Here is a 22,951-nt window from a genome sequence, read left to right as displayed (position 1 = left end):
AGGTGAATTATCGACCTGTAGACGGAGTCTTGTGGGATTACGATGGATGCGGCTACGTGAACCAGGAGGAAGAAACACAATTGCCTGAGTCTTATCCGCATTGATTTTGAGACGCCAATGTTGACACCAGGTGTAGAAAGAATTTATGGCTTCTTGGAGAATAGAATTTATCTGATGAATAGTGTTGCCAATGGCTAAGAAGGCCGTGTCATCAGCATATTGGAATAGACTGACATTGCGAGGAAGGCGAGGGAAGTCCGCTACGTACAGTAAATACAGTAAAGGGGAAAGGGCGGAACCTTGTGGAACGCCTGAACGAATGAAGACAGGATGTGAGAGATTGTTGTTAATGGAGATGTATGTCAGGCGGCAGGAAAGGAAGTGAAAGATGAAGCGAATATAACAATATGGAAGGTGGAATGAGTACAGTTTATACATGAGTCCGCTATGCCAAACTTTGTCGAATGCTTTTTCTAAATCAAAGAGCACAAGACAAGAAGGTTTCAGGAGGTTGTATTGATTGGTGATATGTGTTGTGAGGCGAAGAAGTTGATCATTAATACTGAAAGATGGTCTAAAACCTGCTTGATGAATAGGGATGGAGTCGTGAGTAGTGAGATGAAGATGAAGACGGGAGACTAAGATTCGTTCAAGGATTTTACAGAAGACTAAAGTAAGTTGTATAGGGCGGTATGATGAGACAGAGGTTGCTGGCTTACCGGGTTTCAGAAACATTAAGGTTTTAGAAGTTTTCCAGTCAGCAGGAATAAATCCTGTACGGAGAACAAAGGTGAAAATCAGGGAGAGTAAATAAAGCAGAACATAAGGACCCTCTTTGATATGGCGATAGGTAATAGTATCAAGTACAGGAGCGGTGTTGCGTTTATGAGCAATGACATTTTGAATTTCAGTGACTGTGATTGGTACCGTGAGCGGTGAATTGGGTGGAAGAGCGTGATCGGGATTTGGTTGTAAGGCAGACGCATGGAGATTAAGATGGTCGGCAGGATGGTTACGATTCGGGGTGGTGGGTGAGAGTGGAGTGAAGATATCCTGAAGGTAATGAGCAAAAGCATTTGCTTTCTCAGTATCAGTATGGAGAGGAGTGTCATTCACAATTAACGGATATGGAGTGCTGGAAGATTTACCAGTGAGTTGATTAAATCGCTTCCAGAATTTTGTGGGATGCGTATTGTCTGATAAGGTATTACATGTTTTGATCCAGGTCCGTTTCTTGTATGCTACAATGTAATTATGCACAGTCCGTTGGTATTGACGAGATAAGCGAAGCGATTCCAGATTGCCGGTACGTTTGTAGTCCCTATACAGTTGACGTGAGCGACGAATCAAAGGCAAGTATTGAGGCGGTAAGGTAGGTTTGTACGGATGAAGAGGGGTGTGCGGTATATATTTAGAGGATGCTTGTTGGATGGTGTGAGTGATCGTATGAAGAGTGTTGTATAAATCTTGTTCGGTGGTGGGAGTGGTAATGTTTTCTAAGTGGGTGGTGAGATAATTACGGTAGTTCGGCCAATCTGCTCTATCGTAACGAGGAATGAGCCTGGGAGGTATGGCAGGAGGAACTGGATGGTGCTGGCCGTGGGGAGTGATGATAAGCTTTATAGGTACGTGGTCGCTGCCCATGGGATCTAGCACATCCACTTGTATCTGAGAAAGTAAGTTGGATGATGTAATGACGACATCAGGCGTAGTGTTACTGCTGGGTCTGGTAGGTTTTGGGAGGTTATGGATAAATCCAGTGGTATGAGTTTGGATATATGTGCGAAAGGCCGATTTTTGTCTATCGGAGCGACTGTGGAAGTTAATGTCTGCCATGATAATATAACTGCGAAATGAGTTTGAAATAAACTGAAAGAACTGTAAAGGAATAGGATGTCCAGGTCGGATGTATATGGTAGCTACTGTTACGTAACATTGTTGGAAATATAAGGTGCTGATTATGTGTTCGGGCAAGGATTGTATCCCAGAGCTATGGAGTCTATGAGGAATTGTAGGAGGGAATCCGATAGCTACGCCACCGTTAGCGCGACGTGAGGGCGTAAGGCAGTCGTGACGGAGTAGATGGTAGGATGGTATTTTGCAAAGCAAGGCAGAAGTAAGATATGTTTCATTCAGTAAGAAGCAATTAATATGTTCTTCCAAAAGTAGTTGTTCAAACAAAGGTTTATGTTTAGCTAAAGAGCGAATATTTAAAAACAAAAAATTAATGGCCATAATCAGCGTGATGATCAGTAGATGTAACAAGGCGTTAAACGGCAGTTTCATAAGGAATTGAGTGAAAGTGAACATAGTTGCCAGAGTACGTACCAGTGAAATTAATGTGAAAGATGCTTTTGGCAGCGAGATGAATTTGCTGAAGGATATGTTGTCTGAGGAACGGATGGATGTTTTGTAGAGAGACTGTAAGAAATGTAAGGAATTGATTGATAGTGACAGGTTCAGAAGCTGAAGCTGGCGTAGGGGTAATGTCTGGTGATTCATGTGTACGAATAGGTACAGTAAGTTCAGGTTTCAGAGGTTCTGCTCCCGGTTTCGCCTTACACTTATAGCTGTAGGTGGGATGAGGCGCGTTACAAGTCGAGCATTTAGGAGGGTTTTGGAGATTCGTACAGGCCTTCGTTGCGTGAGGTCCTGAACAGAAGCCACACTTAAATTGATTTTTACACTCAGACGTAGAATGTGAATTATAAGACTGACAGCGCTCGCATCGAACAGGCAGAGGAGGCGAGGAGCGAGAGGGTTCAACTCGGTGACGTTTTAAATAAATATAAGCACCGTCGCTAAGAAGATTGTCTATGGTGTCTTGGGAATTCGTAAGAACCCGCACCATATAAGTAGAACCATTAGCGTTCTTAATACGGATGCACTTTAGTACGGAATGTCCCTCCAGCTGTAGTTCTTTGGTGATTTCCTCATCGCTGAATTGAGGGTCCACACCGCGTATGACTACAGAAAGTGCCGGGCCGGTGGTTTACGAGGAGGCGGAGGTTGCTTGACTTGTTTGGAAGTTAGCTTCTTAAGATCTGCTGATGGTCCGAAAATTTCATAAGAATAAGTGTTACGTATGGTAGTGGCTAGATTTGGATCTGGCGAGCGTATAATGATACCATTCTTGGTATGAATGAGTTGTTTGATGTTAGTTCGAGGAACGTATTTCAAAATTCGTATATATAGCTGTCGAAGATCCTGATATGTAGCAGCATAGTTCGTGAGAAGGTAGTCATAAATTGGTGGTTTAGTAGATGTCTTGAGCGGCGGGAAGTCTGCGTCCATGAGTTCATTAGAAGAAGAGGAAGATTCACTTAATGTGTGAGGACGTTTTGAAGCTTGCTTGATTTGGTCAGTATTTATAGGAGCGGATGCATTGGATGGCAAATTTGAAGTTCCTGTAGAATTTGAAGTGACTTCATGCCGATCCTTCCGCTTATCCCCTTTCACTGATGGGATAGAGGGGCCCTGAACAACTTGGTGTGGTAGTCCGGGATGCCCTGGACCTGGTCCAGGATCCATTATGCAAGCTTAAAAAGCCGCCTGATGTAGTAGGTAAGGTAAGGTTATATGAAGACCACCCGTTCGGATAGTGGTCTAGGTGGGCCTGAAGACGCTTGGCAACTGCGTAGGTATCAGCTGAGGTGGGCTTGATGAGTCTCTCAGCGGTTACACACAGTATGAAGCTTCTTCGACCAGGAAGTTGGACAGGATTCTCAAAAGACAACTGTTCTGACGTTTGGTACGTCACAGTTGATACGGTCGATATTGCTATCGACCCAGAAGATGTTGAAAGACGCTTTTTTTTTTTTTAATTGCTAGCCCGCAGGCTAGCTACCCTGTAGAGGGCTACACCCTCTTGGAGGGAAGTGGTGCAAAGGAAACTATTTTGGATGCGGTAGGACTGGCGTTGGGCTATGGGATGTTCCTTTATTATTAAATACTGCAGTTGGAATGTCATTATGGGCTTTGCGTCCATAATCATTATTGAGGAAGGTAATATATAACACATATATTAACATAATTAATTATAACTATAAATATCATATAAACACAAAAAATATATATATATAATAACATTAAAGAATGCAGGATAGGTTGATTAGAAATTTTGTGTGGGCAAGGATGAAGATGAGGGATGGAATGAGGTGCAGATAACGTCACAACACATAGGAGATGTTAGCAAGGACAAATGCTGGTTATCTTCTGCCTAGGGGCGACGCTAGGCCAATGAAGACGGGGGAAAGCCCTGTTAGAGACGGAGGTTTATCACTGTGCTTGATGCGATGGATATATATGCGGAAGATGAGCATGCAATCGATGGTCCTGCAAGAGTTCTAAGTCGGGATGATTGGGCGGCAAGGTATAACAATACAATGTAAACAATAAATTTAGAGGGAGATGGTAATATCGAGGGCGTGCCGATGAAAGTGCAAGGTAGTGCATGGTGGCTAACAGGATTGGTTGTTGCTGCATATAGCGGACAGCGATGAACTTGAGGCGAAGCGATTCAAGATGATAAAGGAGTGTAGGAAAAGTAATGAGTGAATATAAGTGTCGAGTAGGGCTGGGAAGAGAAATGCGGTGAGCAATGCGGAAGGCATGGCGTTCAAAGGTGGCAAGTTTGTAGTAGTAGGAGGCGGGAGCTGATATCCAAGCAGTGAAACCGTATGTAAGGACGGGGCGGAGAAAAGCTTTGTACGTGTTGAGGATAATTGTGGAACGGGGACCCCATGTAGTGCCAGTGAGACGTTTGAGAAGATTTAGACGGTTGTAAACTTTGGTTTTAATGTAGTTGAGATGAGGAAGCCAGGTGAGATGTTGGTCATAAACAATACCTAGGTAAGTGACTGTTTTAGATGGACGGATCGGGGTACCTTGAACTGACAGAGAAAGGAGCGAAGGATTCCGATGAGTCTTGGAACGTTTGCGTGGTGGTAGGAATATTATGGCCTGTGTCTTGGAAGCATTGATATTGAGGAGCCATTTGCTACACCAGTGCGAGAAACGATTTATTGATTCCTGTAAGATGATGTTGATATGGCTAATGGTGCGACCAAGGGCAAGGAAGGCTGTATCATCTGCATATTGAAAAGGATACACATCGTCCGGAAGAGAAGGGAAGTCGGAAACAAACAGGAGATATAGCAAAGGGGACAGAGCTGAGCCTTGAGGGACGCCAGAATTCAGAAAGACGGGATGTGATAGATGATTGTTGATATTAACATATGTGATACGGCAGGCCAAAAAGTGAAAAATAAAGCGTATGTAGGACATGGGCAATTTACATTTGATGAGTTTGAAAATGAGTGCAAGATGCCAGACTTTATCAAATGCTTTTTCTAGGTCGAATAGAACAAGGCAGGAGGGGCGGACTGAATTATAGTGATTGGTAATGAGGGTGGTTAGACGTTGAAGCTGATCGTTAATGGAATATGACGGGCGAAATCCAGCTTGAAAAGTTGGTATGAGATGGCGGGCACGGAGATATGGATGAAGTCTGTTGACAAGGATACGTTCAAGGATTTTGCTGAAAGTGGAAGTAAGTTGTATAGGTCGATATGAAGAGACGTCGCTGGGAGGCTTATTTGGTTTCGGAAACATGAGGGTTTTGGACATTTTCCATTCAGCAGGAAAGAAGCCAGTTCTAAGAATAAAGGTGTAAATAGAGGCAAGGAGAATAAGTAGAGAGACAGGACTTTCCTTAATATGGCGATATGTGATGGAATCAAAGCCAGGAGCAGAGTTACGTTTAGGGTGAACAACTTTTGTTATGTCAGTAACGGTGATGGGAGATGTGAGTTCATGTGGCGGCAAAAGATGATTATGATTTGGTTGGAAGATAGGATTTGCAGGGTTGACATTGTCGACTGGATGACCAAAGATGTGGGTATGAGAGGATGGTGTGAAAATGTCTTGCAGATAATCGGCAAAGGCGTTGGCTTTATCTTGATCAGAAGGTGCGTGGCTGTTGTTGATGATGATAGGGTATGAGGTTTTGCTGTACTTGCCACAGAGTGCGTTAAGACGTTTCCAATAACGTGAAGGATGTGCAGTTTCAGCAAGGTTATTGCAAGTTTTGATCCATTGACGGCGTTTGTATGCTTGGATGTAATTTTTGACTGAACGTTGCAGCTGACGGTGAAGACGAAGAGCTTCAGGATTTTGTGTTCTGACGTAATCTCGATAAGCTTGTCGGGAGCGTTTGACTTGAGCAAGGTAATTCGGAGGTAATTTAGGCTTATATGGTGTTGAACTAGTAGTAGGGATATACATTTCTGATGCATGGGTAATTTCTGAAGTGATAGTTGCAACATGGGCGTAGAGCTCCTCTGATGTAGTGGGAGGATGCAGATGTGCTATGGCAGTTGTAAGATAGGTGCGATAATGATCCCAGTCGGCTTTGTCAAAACGTGGCGATTGAATCGGCGGAGGGACTGCATGGGGTCGAGCAGTGCCCATACGATAGGAAAGCTTGAGTGGAGCATGATCACTACCAAGGAGGTCCAGAACTGTAAGGGTGATGTTAGCAGCAAGCGTGTTGGACGTGATAGCTACATCGGGGGTGGTATTTGATATTGGTCTAGTAGGAGCCGGAGGAATATGAAGAATGCCAGTGGTATGAGTGGTAATATGGTCGGAAAATTGTGTGCGTTCTCTAGGAGTGCGACTATGGTAGTTGATATCAGCGAGGATGATATAATGTTTATAATTATGAGATATGTGACTGAAAAAAGCAAGAGGGATAGGATGGCCTGGTCGAACGTATATAGTGGCAAAGGTGATCATGATAGACTTGAAGTATAATGTAGAGATGAGATGTTCGGGGAGATGAGGAATGGGACAAATTTGTTGGCGATAAGGTATATGATTGCGAAAGCCGATGGCTACGCCGCCATTTGCCCTTAATGCTGGTACTGTGTTGTCCTGACGTAGAAGTGTATAACGAGGTATGTTACAGTGAATGGTTTTCGTTAGAAACGTTTCATTTAATAAGAATACTGATACGTGTTCCTCAAGCAGGAGTGCTTCAAATAGAGTTTTGTTCGTTGGTAGAGAGCGAATATTAAGAAAAAGAAAGACTAAATCCATGATAATCATATCTAAACGGCTGTTTCTTGTGGTGATGTATGGAAATGGACATAGTTGTTTGTGTATGTGGCGTAAAAGTTGACATTGAAAACAGATTTTGCGGCCTTAGTGAGTTGTTGAAGAATGTGAGTACGCTGAAAAGGATGAATGTTCTGTAGAGTGAGGGTTAGAAATTGAAGGAGTTGTTGTATGGTAACTGGATCGGAAGTTTGTTGGGCAGGAAGAGGTGAAGAGTCTGGGATACGAAGTGGGACTACCAAATGTGGGTGTTCTTGGTTAGGTTGTGGTTTATTTTTGCACTTATAGCTGTATGCCGGATGTTGGTCATGACAAGTTGGACATTCAGGTGGTCGTTGGAGATTTTGACAAGTGCGTGTTTGGTGAGATCCTGCGCAATAGCCACAAACTGGTGGATTCTTGCAATGACTAGTACTGTGATCATTGTAGGTCTGGCAATTTTCGCATCTCACAGGAAGTGGAGCAGGCGAGCGTGAGGGCTCGACTTTGTGCCGACGATGATATATGTAGGCGCCAGTAGTAAGCAAGGAATCTATGGTACTTTGTGAAGAAGTAAGTACACGAACCATATATGTGGCACCATTATTGTTACGTATACGTATTGCTTTGTGAATGGTATGGCCAGCGATTTGAAGTTCCTCTTGGATTTCGTCATCAGAGTAGGATGGATCAACCCCACGGATGACGACAGACAGAAATGGCGGGCGTTTAGGGGGTGGTGGTTGTTTCTTGCGTGCGGAAGAAAGAGATGACATCGTGGCATTCTTGCCAAATATTTCAAAGGAAGCTTTATTCCTAACTGTGGTGAGAAACTGCGGATCAATGGATTTGAAGATGTAACCATTTCGAGTTTTGATGACTTCTGTTATCGGTATACTTGGAAGGTATTTCCGTAGTTGGAGAGTTATGAACTTCTCATTGCTATACTTAGTGTCGTAGTGTTGCAATAGAAATGAATGAAGTACAGGTTTATCTGAAAGGTTGTTAAGCGAATGTTGAGTTTGATGGTTTCCAGAAGAGCTCATGTCACCGGTTTCCATGTCAGAAGTTTCTGAAGCATTATCTTTGTGCGGTTTCTTGGCTTGATGGCGAGGCGGTTTGACAGTGTCTGCATACAGTTGCTGCTGTCTTGGAGACCTGGATCTTGTGGAGACATTTGAGGCATTGGATGCTGTGGAACTTCCCGATTGGGTTCTCTGCCTATTGCCCTTATCCTTCCGCTTGACCACCTTCGCGGTCGAAGCGGGCGGAGTGACAAAGACAGGAGGTAAGCCAGAGTGGCGTCCATCCACTAAGGACCCAGGATGAGTATCTGAATCTCCCATCGCAAAAAACCGATATGTGGTGGAAAACCGTGACGCTTAACAATGAAGAGTGAATGATGGAGTGGAAGTTGATGATGATAATGAAGGTAGGACAACCCGTTTGGATAGTTGTCCAGGGGGAGCAGGTCCCCTGCCTCGATCTGTAGAACCGGCTGCCCTTGGCTTGATCAGTCTGACAGACGGTTCGCGCAAAAGAGACAGAGAAAAAGCTCAGGAATAGGAACAGGAAGGATTTCTCAAAACTCGTCACTGTTCACTCAGTGCCGCTTCAGAGCGAAACTCTGGGAAAGTATGTGAAAGACGCGCCGTTGCTTCTTACAAATATCTAACATGTTACTATATTAGTGGCAAGTACTTGAAATTTCTACCTTTTTATATAAAAACGCAGAAAAATGTTTATACTTTAAACACAGCGTTCAGATAAAGTTTATAATAAGCTGTAAGTTAAACTTGAAGTTTATATTAAAATATCTGCAACAGTTCTGTATTCTTTCGCGAAATAAGTAGGCTCAAATCTGCTGCCATCTATGTTCACATTTATGCTTTATACGTAAATACTACAATTCGTTATGCCTCATAGTTACCGAAATATGAGGAAATAAAGAGCGATATTATAGGTACGTGGGACTAGAGTACTAGAGTACTAGACGGAACAATTAAAAAAAATAATTAAGTTTGTCCTTTATTCAAGCTGAATGCTAACAAGACACTAACAACGCAAACACTACCTTATCGCCGAAAGTAAGGAGGTCAGCGTCACGTGGATTTTGAGAACAACTGAAAATCGAACGCGCGCTGGCTTTTTACTTCAATCTAAAGAAAAGCGTCTCGCAAGCGAAGCGTGGGTTGCCCGCACTACGGCTTGCGCTAAGCAGAAATAAGCTTTTGTGTATAAGCCAAAGCGAAATAAAATCAAATAAAAGCGGCAGGCAAGCTTGCGGCAAGCAAACATGCTGTCTGGGTCTGGATGCATATAAACGCAGGAATTGGATTAAAACCTGTACCAACTTATCTGAGGATGCACATCCTTCTCGATATTGGAAGCGTTTCAATCAATTTGCTGGAAAGAACACCAAAACTACCTATCCTCTCATTGACCATAGCACACCTATCGTTTCGGATCAAGATAAAGCAAACACCTTTGCTACTCATTTACAGACAGTATTTACTCCCTCTGTCGCTTCCATACGTTCAGAACGGATAAATATATCTAGCATCCCTGCTCTGCAGCTTCCATGGAACATATCATATAACAGGAGCATCCTCTTACAGCACCTATCATCACTGCTGAACTTCAAACCGCACTAAAGAGGAAAAATTATACAGCGCCAGGAATTGATAACATCTCTTACCGTCATATCCAAGAAGCTCCACAATCACTACTGATACTCCTTGTAGCAATCTTCAATTTCATCCTACAAACTGGTTTCTATCCACTGGAATGGAAAGTATCGAAAGTCTGCATGTTTCACAAACCAAATAAGCCTATACATTCTATCAGCTCATATAGACCAATCCAACTTACTTCAGTGTTCAGTAAGCTACTAGAAAAAAATTCTCGTGTGCCGGCTTCATTCATATCTGGAAGCACGCAACATACTACCTATTCATCAAGCAGGCTTCAGACCACGTTTCTCAATTAATGACCAATTGTTTCGCCTTAGCACTATAATCACAAACCAGTATAACAAAGCATTCCCATCATGTCTTATACTCATGGATTTAGAAAAGGCTTTTGATAAGGTTTTTCATTAGGGACTAATTCAAAAACTTCAGTCACTCAACCTTCCCATGTGCTATTTGAGGCTCATTCATTCCTTTCTTACACATCGTATTGCTTACGTCACTGTTGGTAATGTGCTCTCTTGGCCTATATTTCCGTTTACTGGAGTTCCTCAGGGATCAGCTCTTAGTCCCTTACTTTATATACTTTATGCTTCCGACATATCTCCAACTCCGCACAATGTATTTACTTTTCAATATGCAGATGATACCGCTTTCCTCGCTCTTGGCAAAACTGTACACCAACTTAATACTGCTCTTCAAACTACACTCAATAATTTCATCACCTGGTGTCAGAAGTGGTATCTAACTATTAACGAAGAAAAAACACAAGCAGTAGTGTTCTTGCCACCTAAAAGACGTTCAAGAATTCACAGGAACCCATCTTTTCCGAGTCACTGTAGATGGATATTTTATACATCCTACATCGACTGTTACCTACTTAGGCGTGGTCTTCGATTCCAAGCTCACCTGGAACGCTCACTTGAAGAGGCTAACAGATAAGGCTAAAAATAGATTGAATCTCTTACGCCGACTCACTGGAACAACTTGGGGCCTGAAAGCGGATGTCTTGCTTCACACCTATAAGGCGTTCCTCCGCGCCGTCCTCACTTATGGACATACGGCCTGGCGCAATGCTTCTGCTTCTTATTACGAAAAGCTCTGCATACTGGAGAGACACGTGATTCGTTTAGCCTATCGCCTTAAACTACTATATCCCACATGGCTCACCTATCAATACTTCTCCTTTCCGAAAATTACGGAACATCTTGCAGAACTACGTATTAGATACGTCAACTCTCGCATACACACAGGTCATCCGTTCTTTTTAGACATCTTTCACTTTGACGCTCTCACTGACTCCACCTTTCGGTACAAACTTTCACCATTAAATATATTTATATCTCTATATAGCAACAACACGCACCTGACACCGGACGAAAGAGAAATCTGCGACATTTACTTCATTGGCGATCACATTCCTCATCTTTTTCCATTATTGCACAGAGATCCTCACCATTAAAAAGGGCTTCCCCCTGTGTTCATCAGTCCCGAGTCGCCCCGGGACAGAAGATATAACCTTGCATCTGTCTGATTAACACATTTATGTTTGTGACGTTCTAGCACTTCATCTCATTCCTCATCTTCATTACTTTATAATTTCTCTGGCCACATGTTGCACCTATTCCTTATCTTTCATTCTCTTACACTATATCATATGTATGTTTTTTGCACTATATCATTATGTACTGTTACAGTTATTCTAGTTCTATATATTATGTTTATTAGCATAAATAAGAATAAGTGTAAAAAGATTATATAAAATTAAATGATGAGTTCATGACCCTCTTAATAGATGTTCCACTTCAGCTGATAATAAAGAATATCCCTTAGCCCATCCCCTACCTTTTCCTGCGCCTATTTTGTATATAAGAATCATATGCCAAAGAGAGGATGTAACCCTCTGAGAGGCAGGAGGATAAAATCTATTACCCATAGACTCGAATTCTATACGAGAAATTATCTCTCTTCCTCCTTAACTAAAAAAATTTAAAAATTGTACCAAACAGAGGAGAGTCATCCAACTAAGTATTGGCAACATTCTAACCAGCTAATTGGGAAAACCAGTAGTTCTCACTACCCTCTACTCGACAAGAATTCTGCATTTACCACGGACTCTTCGAAAGCTGATGCCTTTGCCCAAGTTCTTCAGACTACCTTCACACCAGAACTTTCTTTTCGAGATGGGTCGACACTTTCAAGGCGCATTGCCAGATATACCAACCATCATAACGGATATCTTCAAATTAACGTGGACCATACTCTGGATCATCAGCATCCTTTAACGGCATCAATAACGCCAGTGGATATTACAGACGTGATATGTCACAAGAAAAACACTGCACCAGCGTTTGATGGTATAACCTACCGCCATATTAAAGAAGGTCCTGCTATTTTGCTACATATTTTGGCAACGCTTTACAATTTTGTCCTCAGAACCGGCTACTATCCACCTACTTGGAAAGTATCTAAAGTGCTCATGTTTCTGAAACCCAACAAAGATAAAATGGATCCAGTTTCTTATAGGCCAATTCAGCTCACGTCCACACTCGGCAAAATCTTTGAGCGCATCGTAGTCCGCAGACTTCATAGGCATTTGCTAATACATGATCTGTTACCTAAACACCAAGTCGGTTTTTGTCCTGAGCATAGCCTCCTTGATAACCTCTTACGACTTAGCGCTATTCTTACGAAGCATTATAATCTATTGCACCCTCATGCCTACTTTTGTTCGATCTTGAAAAGGCCTTTGATTGCGTGTGGCATAATGGTGTTGTATATAAGTTACACTTCTTCAGTCTTCCTGCCGGATATATACGTATGGTGTACCACTTTCTTACGAATCGTCTTGCATATATCTCCATTAACGACAGTTTATTTTTCCCTATTTTTCCTTACACCGGTGTCCCGCAAGGATCAGCCTTATCACCACAATTATATATTTTGTACGTTAGTGACCTGCCTGTAATGCCTGAGTCTATTTATACCTTCACATTTGCAGACGATATTGCACAGCTGGCTTGTGGCAGAACTATGCATCAAGTCAACATCTCTCTGCAAAAAGCCATAGATGCCTTTAGCAACTGGTGCAATAGATGGAAGTTGAAATTAAATTGTACTAAAACCCAGGCTCTCGTCATCATTCCACCCAAGAGACGCAGTCGAGTACGCCGCAATCCATCATTACTTAACATTAATATAGACGGTGTACCCATCTATCCCAGCACTACTGCTAAATATCTGGGGGTAATCTTCGATGCCAAGTTATCTTGGAAACCCCACCTTCTCTCCATCAAGGAGAAAGCGCAAAATCGTTTAAATCTCCTGAAACGGCTGGTCGGTACTACCTGGGGTTTGCACACCGATACAGTTCTAAACACGTACAAGGCATTTCTTCGACCATGTCTCACTCACGGTCACACTGCCTGGGTTAGTGCGAGTGATGATTTCTACGAGCCGAGCGCCTACGTATTATAGAACGCCATGCTTTGCGTCTTGCATTTCGAATCAACTAGCCCGACAAGTCTCTTATATGAACGACTAACATTTCCGCATATCACTCGACATCTGGATGATCTTAGCTCTCGCTTCATAGACAAAAAATGGAGAATTCAGTACCATACGCTTATGGACACCATACACATTGATAGTCGCCTTTTCGCCTCACCTACTTATTACTATCCTCCACTACGACATCTACTCTCCATCTATATCCGGACGCATCCAGAGCAAGGGGGCGCGGTGGCTCAGTGGTAGAGCGTTCACCTCCGGTGCTTGGGGTCCCTGGTTCGATCCCAGCTCGCGCCGTAAGGACTTTGTGGTGGACAAACACCATGCTCGTGGGTTTTCTCGGGGTTCTCCCGTTTCCTCCCACTTTCTTCATTCCACCATTTCACTCATCTCTCATCATCACCGTCTGCTTTAGCCTAACCGGCATAACCGTGGGACGTAAAACTTAAAGATTTCATTTCATTTTAATTTGCATCCAGAGCACACTGACCATCATTTCTTCGCTACCTATCATCCATCAGAATTCAATCCGCACATCTACCCATCGTCTGCACAGTGACTCCACCTAACAAGGGCTTCCCCCGTGTCTATCATCAGTGTTGAGTAGCCCCAACACAGAAGATAAGCTCATTTGTGAATATTAACTCTTCCCTGTGTATTGTGGCGTCCAAGCACTTCATCTCATCATTCGCTCATCTCACTAAATAAACATATCTTCCTAAAATTCATAATCCTTACGTCTGATCACTGTTATCTCCTGTCTGTCCTCAATCCTACATGTTAATATTACACATTCCTATTTATGTTTCTTGTTTTGTACCACCTATGTTTTACAACAACAATAATAATTCACCTGTGTATGAATAAAGTGACTTTCTTTGTTATTGTTGTTGAAACTCATAGCCCATATATGTGATAAATCATAACTAATGTTTATCTGTATCACTCCCGAAGAGACGACGTTATCGTCTGCGGTATAACACACTAAAAAAAATCACCAAATATGTACCAATTTGTACCATGAAAATTAGAATTTGTATCCCCACCAGTTTCTAGAAATAAAATTTTTATTACCGTCTGGGAGGGCACGCGAAACTTTTTTTTTTTCACATTCAAATCGAACGAGCCTGATTTCCATTGAATTCGTAAAAGCTTCACGAAAAAATTGCATATAACTTGCATCAGCAATATCATGTACGAATAAAGATTAGAGATTGTTATTAAACAAACAGGCAATTTGTCACCAAGTCAGATCCTCCAGCGCAAGGGCTCGCTTAGAATTCAAATGACAATTGTCTAAGAAAAGATTTAGACAATTTGTAACAAAAAATTGGAAATTGTGCCTGCACCAATTCAGTAGATTTGGAAAGCTAACTCAAAGATGTGAATCGATTTGATGTCAAGGTAGTCAGCACAATCGTATCTTTTGTTTTAAGTTCGAAGTCAGCGCTTTGCAAACCAATTTTTGACTGGTTCCATTCAATATTTTTACTCTGGTGCTTATTATTGATGATGAATTTGTACCAACTTCTATCAGCAAAATTAGAATTTAAACTGTTATCGAAACGGAAACATGAGTGGATGGTGACGACTTCACAGTAAACGGATCCTCTGAACAAGTTCTATAATAAAAATTAATATTCTACATTATCACAGACGGTTGGAGAAAAGAATCACCCACCTATAAAATATTTTGGGGTCCTCAACATGTGTAGATATTTGACCCTCTCTTCCCTAACCAAGTTGTACAGTAAGGGACACTTGTGGTTGATACACCCATTTGGAAATTTACGGCAAAAGTGTACCATCCAGAAGTGTCCCTTACTGTACAATAGCCAATGATATTTATTTAATCTACTGCCTCCCTAACAAAGTTGTTTTGTGATAATGGTTTCCTTTATTCTTTCTAGCACTGTCGAAAGAATACCGTCGTCCGCCAGCTTGATCCGTCATAAAAAGATTCAAATTTCTCGAAATTGGTGGGGGTACAAATTCTAATTCTAGGGGTACAAATTCTAATTCTGGGGGTACAAATTCTAATTCTGGTTGTACATATTAGTAAATATTGAGTACAAATTTTTGGTAGGCCTAAGGTTTTCATTCAAATTGAGAGAAAAAAAATAGAAGTTGGGCGGGCAAGTTTGACCCGCCATCAAAACTTCAAATTTCTCGAAATTGGTGGAGTTACAAATTCTAATTTTGGTTGTACAAATTGATGCATATTGGGTATAAATTTTTGGTAATGTTTTGATTCGAATTGGAATGAAAAATAAGGTGTGCAGGCCAGCTTTACCCTCCAATAAAAATTCAAATTTCTCGAAATTGGAATAGGTACTCCCATGCGCAAAAAAAAAAAAAAAAAAAAAAAAAAATGCGCGTATACTGTAACTCACGATTTTCCGTATTTATTCCTTTTTCCTTACGTTCTTACGTTTATGGGTAAAATTGAGTTATTAGTATGTGGAGATAATAGAGAGCAATTCATCTAAGGAGATATTTCCAAAAAATATAATAAAATAATAAAAATATAAACAAAAAACAAAATTATGCTCGGTTTTGTGTATACTGGCAACGATGATTTCTAGGGATTTTTTCAGTAGTACAGCACGATTGCGGAGGGAATTCAGTAGGGAAGTCGAGGAGATGGATCAAGGAACTAAACTGTTGCATTTATTGGTTAAAACCTAGTGTGTAGATTGCCTGCCAAATATAAATTAGCTTCTGTAACTAAGATGTCGTACGAAAATATAGAATTAAACAGAAAAACTCTTATGTTAAGGTTCGAAGCGATACCACCATGGTTATGAAGATTATTTCTTAAGAAAAAAGAACAAACACAACGTAGCCTCTGTGGTTAGGTGGATAGAGTGGCGGACTCGTAGTTATTTTATTACTTTGACACCACATCGAATCCCATCCCTTTTTTTTTTTTTTTTTTTTTTTTACAAAACATTATAATTTTCATGTTAATAAGAACCGAAGCAATATACTAAGGACAACTTATTGATATCTAGGATTACAGTATTATTGGTAATAGCTATTGTTTTCAGTTCATGTTGTTGTATAGCTTCTCTCACCCTGTTTTCTTGGGAAAATAACAATTTTGTCTCCAACAAAATGTAAAGGATATATACGGACAGAAAAAGACATCTTAGTATCAAACGTGATTTATCGTGATGAAATGGACTAGTTTGCCATTATTTTAAAAAAAAAAAACTAAAGTAAATTACTGAAGTTGACTTCCCTTTAGCTTTTAGCTAAAAAAAATTTTTTTCTTTATAAGACTATACTTTATGAGGCAAGGTGTGTGATCGTACCCACAAATTTAGCTAGGGAGTGAAAGATAATCGTTTATACAAACATTTTACAGGTTTAGGTGCGTGAAACACCAATATACAATGGTCTCGCTTATCCGACCATCCTTTGTTACACATACCGTATGATCCAATATATCATTGCAGAAAGCACCAATCGGCAAGAAGAACTGCAAGTTGTGGTCTTAATCTATTTTTCATGCTCTGGAGTATATCGCCTAGCGCGCCCGTCTACACGTTGATTCATACATCTATCATTCAGTGCAGTCACGTATCCAGGTTTTCTATTCGGAGGGGGCCCAACACGAATCCTCGTAAGCACGTAATTCTAATGTTTTAAAAATATCAATATCAATAATAATAATAATAATAATAATAATAATAATAATAATAATAATAATAATAATAATAATAATAATAATAATGCAACAGTTCTGTATTTCTCTTAAAGTTTTTCCTACTTTTCATTTATAAACCGGTTTACTTTGGAAACTGCATTATAGCACAAACAAAATGAAACATATTTTCGAGAGAAATGTAACTAAAGAAAACTGTCTGCTACGTATATCACATAACAAAAATAGCAAGAAGACATTGAGTGTATCGTTCTAATATATTAAAGTTAAAAACAGAACGGAAACAAAATGTTAATCCTATTTAATTCCTGTTCTTTAATTCCAAATGGTATAATGGCATTAATGTATGTTCTTAGAATTATAACAAGACAACAGCACATTGCCCAAAGTTTGGACACTGACTATTAGTAAACTGATATAAAAGAATCTCAAAAGGGTAAAAGCATGTTTATTAAAAAGTGCGGAGGGGGACAGCCCTCAGGCCCTCACGCTGGATACGTCCCTGATTCAGTGCAGTGCAGTTATTTGTTATAAAACATTATTATTAGATGTGTAATATGTAAAATTATATCATAAGTTTTACTTTTAACAGGTCTTTTCTTAACACATCCATATTATCCAGCGTTCTGCCTGCCTGTTTGTGTCGGATAAGCGAAATTCTACTGTATTTCCAAAGCTAGCATATACATGAACTAGAATTGTATTGTCCTAGAACAGACAATAGTGTGAAATGCTTATATTAAAAGGCTGGAATAAAAAAAAAATAAATACTGTTTTGGTAGCGTGAGAACAAATTAAAAACAATTCAATATATTTCCTAGGTATTAGATTATCATCTTATTGTGTCGATATGTATTCTTTTTTTAAACATAGTTTTAAAAGTCATACCATTCTCAATATTCCTAAGGAAATCGAAAGAAAAACTCTTATGTGCCTCTTGTGGCAAAGCGGCTTAAGTGCGTGGTCTGAAACGTTAAGGTATAGATAGAGTACCCGTACTTCAAAAATGCAAACCCGGGACACTACTAAATTACGAGAATCTTTGAAATGCTTAAAATTGAAAGAAGTGTTGAATACTAATTTACTTTTCTCCATTAGATAGAGTTGTTCAAGCATTACGTTATCACATTTTTATTCCTTTCACTAGACCTTCTTCCAAGGGCGCCGATTTCTCTGTAATTTTTTTTTTTCTGGGAGGGCATTCAAATGCAGACGATATATATTAGGATTTTAAGGCAAATTGCATTCAAATTATGCCAAATATTGTATATTCATAAATACAAAGGGGGCCTACATGAGCTTTGGGGGGCCCGGCCCCCTAGGATCGGCGCCCTTGCCTTCTTCCTAGTTAAGCAAACGTAAGCAGATGATTTATTCCCTTCCCCTGGTAAGCAAAATTGTTTTTGTTTCTCAAGATTTGTTGTGTTTCGTGAAATAACAGCAGGAATTTCCAGATTACTTAACCATCTAAATGAATGTTTTCACTTAGAGCCATCCCGTCGATTCGCTTTGCCTAGGACTAAAATAAATTAAGGATCAATAATGAAAGAGACATGTGGATCGAAGATCTTTCTTTGTTCGAACTTTGATTTTTTCAAATCCATGATGGGAAATTATATTATGTGTACAATTTTCGAAATTAATAGTATACAATCGTAAAAATATCTTACAAAACGATGGTTTATTGCAAAATACTTTGACTCAAAGAATAAATTACAAGTAATAAACTTGTTACTTTTCCTGAAGAGTCTAAGTCGTGAATGAGACAGAGGCTCTACATCGTAGTGCTTGGAAAGATTGCCTCACTTGTTCTACCTTCCCGTGACTCAGCCTTGATTCGACTTGATCCTAAAGGGATTATTCAGAAGTCGAAGTCGGAAGATGTTTCCCATTTTTCCCAAACACTCTTGGTCGATTACAATCTGCCTCACTTGTGAGGGGACAACCCCATGCCGTAAGCGCCGGTGGACTACCGATAGGCAACTAGCGACATGTCCCCAAAAATTGGTGGTCCCGCAGCCAAAACTTGGTCCCACTTCCGCTTTGAAAACTATACCACCACTGGCAAAGAAGCGACGGAACGCCAACGAACCACAAAATTGTTCCCCTAAAATACGTTAAATCGCCTTTGCATTAAGGTGAGTCTACAAACATTTTTAAAAAAAGTAAAATTTAAGTGCCCTGAGCTGGGCGTGAACCACCAACCTTAGGGTTATTAGGTGCGTGTTCTTCCGAATTCGCCACGGAGGCGATTGTGAAGACACAGCTTGTAGAGTGATAAATCGTTGAAGTATTTTTAATATTTCTAATCAGAGTGCTCCATTAACCATGTATATTTGACGATAACTGTTTGGAATCAAATCAAATGCACTCGTCATGTAATTTTATAACAAAATGGCAAGCGTCTATTTACTTTTTTCATAGTTCTCCCATATTCACTTGCTAGTGATCGGCGACAGTTGCCAACTAAATTCATACAATTATACGCACCCATCTCAAGATTTTTCACTTCATGATGTAAAGGCAGGAGTTACTCTTGACCCCCGGAGCTCAAGTATTGTCCTTATAATAACAATTCGTCAGGAAAAAGTAATATATAATAATAACCGCATGCACATGACTGGGATAGTTCGTGTTGGTCCCTTTGCGATTCTCCGTGACAAATCAAAGGAGCGGGGATCAAAATGAAGTCCTCGCTGTTACGTGGTGGTAACTTCAATATCCCCGATTCTAGATATCTGCTTCGACTCGACGAATCCCTGCCACTAGTGGCACACTAGCGGCAATCCTTCGACGCGTCGCTATATTGACGATCGCCATTTACCAGCAAGTGGGCCACTAGGTGTTGGCGACGTTTACGGCATGGAGAAGCTAATAAACAAACAAACCAATAAATAAATCTAAAACCTTATAAAAATGTTTTCCCAAAATTTACATCTAGCAAAATCATTTGTTGGTATTCCAGAACTGCAAATTCACCTGTATTCATAATTTACTTCTATCGTAGTTTTGATATGAGAATGATGTGTCTGAAACTGTAACACAGGTCATTAAGACTTTTTTTTGGGGGGGGGGGGCTTTAGTCAGATTTAGCAGTTTTACTTAGCAGTTAGTCAATTTGGATCTGTGATTTGAGAGTTTTAGAGATTTCCTTAAATTTTTCATTTCTACAACAGTTGGCAACTAACACCATTAACGTATCTCTTTCGATATTTCCATAGGCAATGGCTTGGTCACTCCCAATATATTTCATACAATGAACTACGGTGTCTTACTCCATTAATCTGAACTACATTTAATATCCAACAGCTCTGTACATTTTCTCTTAAATCTGCAAACTTTCTACTAGGTTAAAACTGAGTATTTTCTATTTTCTTCTTTTCTTGCTAAAACGAAAGTGTTCTTTAGACAACCTGAAATGATGACTCTATATTACATGATGTTGCATAGGGCATTTTATGTAGCATATCATTTGACAGTTGGACACTTTCTTCGTATATTGAAAGCAACAGGGATTAAGTCCTTCTACACTTACATGAGAAGTAAACAAACTCTTTTTAATTCGTGGAATTGTGCCAATGCACTAGGTCCAGAGAGTTTTTAATTTAAGATTATTATTATTATTATTATTATTATTATTATTATTATTATTATTATTATTATTATTATTATTATTATTATTATTATTATTATTTTACTTAGATTTTCTTGAATATTAAGCAATATTTCACAAAAAGCTGGTATTTTTAAACAAATGTGTTCGATATCAAGTTTTCATAAAGTAGTCACTCTCTCCTATAAATAATTTCAGAGGGCCGCGGTGGCTCAGTGATAAAGCGTTCCCCTTTGGTGCATGGGATCCTTGGTTCGACCCCAGCTCGCACCAAGTGAATTTTGTGGTGGACAAACACCATGTGCATGGGTTTTCTCGGGGTTCTCCCGTTTTCTTCCACTTTCTTCATTCCACCATTTCATTCATTTCTCATCATCACCGTGTCCTTTAGCCTAGTCGGTATAACCATGGGTCGTAAAACTTAAAGATTTGATCTCAAATAATTCCAACCCAAACAGTTGCAGGAAGTGTGTCATTTCGAATAAAACAAACTACTCTATAAAATTCTGAGTATTATTATTTTTTATATATACAATTCTAGCGGACCTTATTTGTAAATCGAAGGGTAAGAAGACTAAATTCACTCTTATTATTATAGATTAATTTCAATTGAAGCAGTTAAAATAGTTGGGGAAAAATTAGAAAGCCATACCCTATATTCCAGTGTGCCACAACCGGATAACAGGCACACTGGCGTGTCCAGCAAATTACAAGAATATTTCTCGAGTTTATTTTATTTATTATTATCAACGATTCTCCCATGGATCAGCTGTCTGTATACAGTTAAACAAGTATCACGTTGAGGGAATGAGTGTAATTATTTACTTTAATAGTAATAGAAAGGTATATTTTCTTGTATTTTCTACCGGGAATAACTGCATCCGGTCTAGAAAGCTGGGGCTAACAACGAAGGAACCCGATGTGCCAAACACACACCACTCTATAGTCATGAGTGACACAAGTCCTTTTCTACGTCTTGGCACCCTAAAGGTTGTTGCCTTCAAAGAGAGAGAGAGAGAAATAACTTAAGTCTATTGCACTTCCATGCTTAAATAAATACATTATGTAAATAACTGTTTCGTTTTCTGTTTTTATTAATATTATTATTATTATTATAAATTTCTTAGGAAGTTGACTGCCATATGTATGCACACTGCTCTCCCGTGCAGCGCCTCGTGTATGATTTTCCATACATAAACTACATATTCCAAGTTTGTTGTGTTCGTTCTATAGGTGTGTTTGTAATTAGATGCATATGGCGTAGAAGTCAAAATTTAATGTCCACGCTACGTATATGCAAAACCATAGACAAAGAAATTTATGAACAAACACATTTATGGCGCTAAAACAAAGGGCAAAAATAAAGAATTACTGGCGGATTGTTGCCCGTTATGCACAGGTATTAACGGTTAACAGTGTTAAATTTAAACACATAGTTTTAATTAAGCACGAATTTAACTTATAGAGTACAGTGCGGAAAGGCTGAGGAGTTTCCTAGGATCGTTACAATATCGAACCCCGTAAAATGTACTGCAAACCTGTCCGCAAGCCCCCCGTAATGTTCAACAGATGTTGTGCATTAATGCTCATTTCAATGCAAACCTATATAGACCTACGCACTTCAATACTAAACGAAGGTGCAGAGACTATTCATGAGTTCCAGTATTAAACTCTCTCACCCAATGTATTATCCTAACATGTCTCCCAGCGATTACAATATTTTTTGGTATCTCAATCACTTCCTAGTAGGATAGCTTTAACTAGAGACCACTGATTAACCTGGTATTGGATGTTTCACTTTCTTACCTTTGGAGTTGACAGTCATGGGTTGGACTTTTACACGCAAATATCTAATATTAACAACGTTTCTTCTAGAATTTCGTAATATTGTATTATTTCTTTGTATTATACATTAGCTTGGTTAGACTTGTTTAAACACTTTTCTCTTTGCACCTATTCCTTAACGTTGGATAAAAATACACTAGCTCTCACCGGGAATCAAATCCAGAACCAATGCACTTGAACCATTTGGCCACAGCAAGGCATATTTAAAAAGAAGTTTCGATTTTCTTAGGAAAATTGTGATTGGGTGTAACATTTAAAAATATATTTAAGAATGGGTACGGATGAAACGCACTGAATTTTCTCGCTCGAATTTCTTAAACTGACTCGTGTTAGGCTGCAGCTATTACTGAAACATTTATTTGGGAAATGCGAATAAAATAATGTGTTTTAGAAAACTTTGTTCGAAGCAACTTACGTCCAAAAGTAAAGTACCCATTCGTCATATTTCTGTTAGAAATAACTTATGCCATACATTAGAATTATTAAGCAGATAATTGTATGTGAACTATGAGCAAAAGCGTTTGA

The sequence above is a fragment of the Thermobia domestica genome, chromosome 11 (genome assembly GCF_964235325.1).
Source record: "Thermobia domestica chromosome 11, izTheDome1.hap1.1, whole genome shotgun sequence".
Lineage (NCBI taxonomy): Eukaryota > Metazoa > Arthropoda > Insecta > Zygentoma > Lepismatidae > Thermobia > Thermobia domestica.
Note: the sequence above shows the minus strand (reverse complement) of the source record.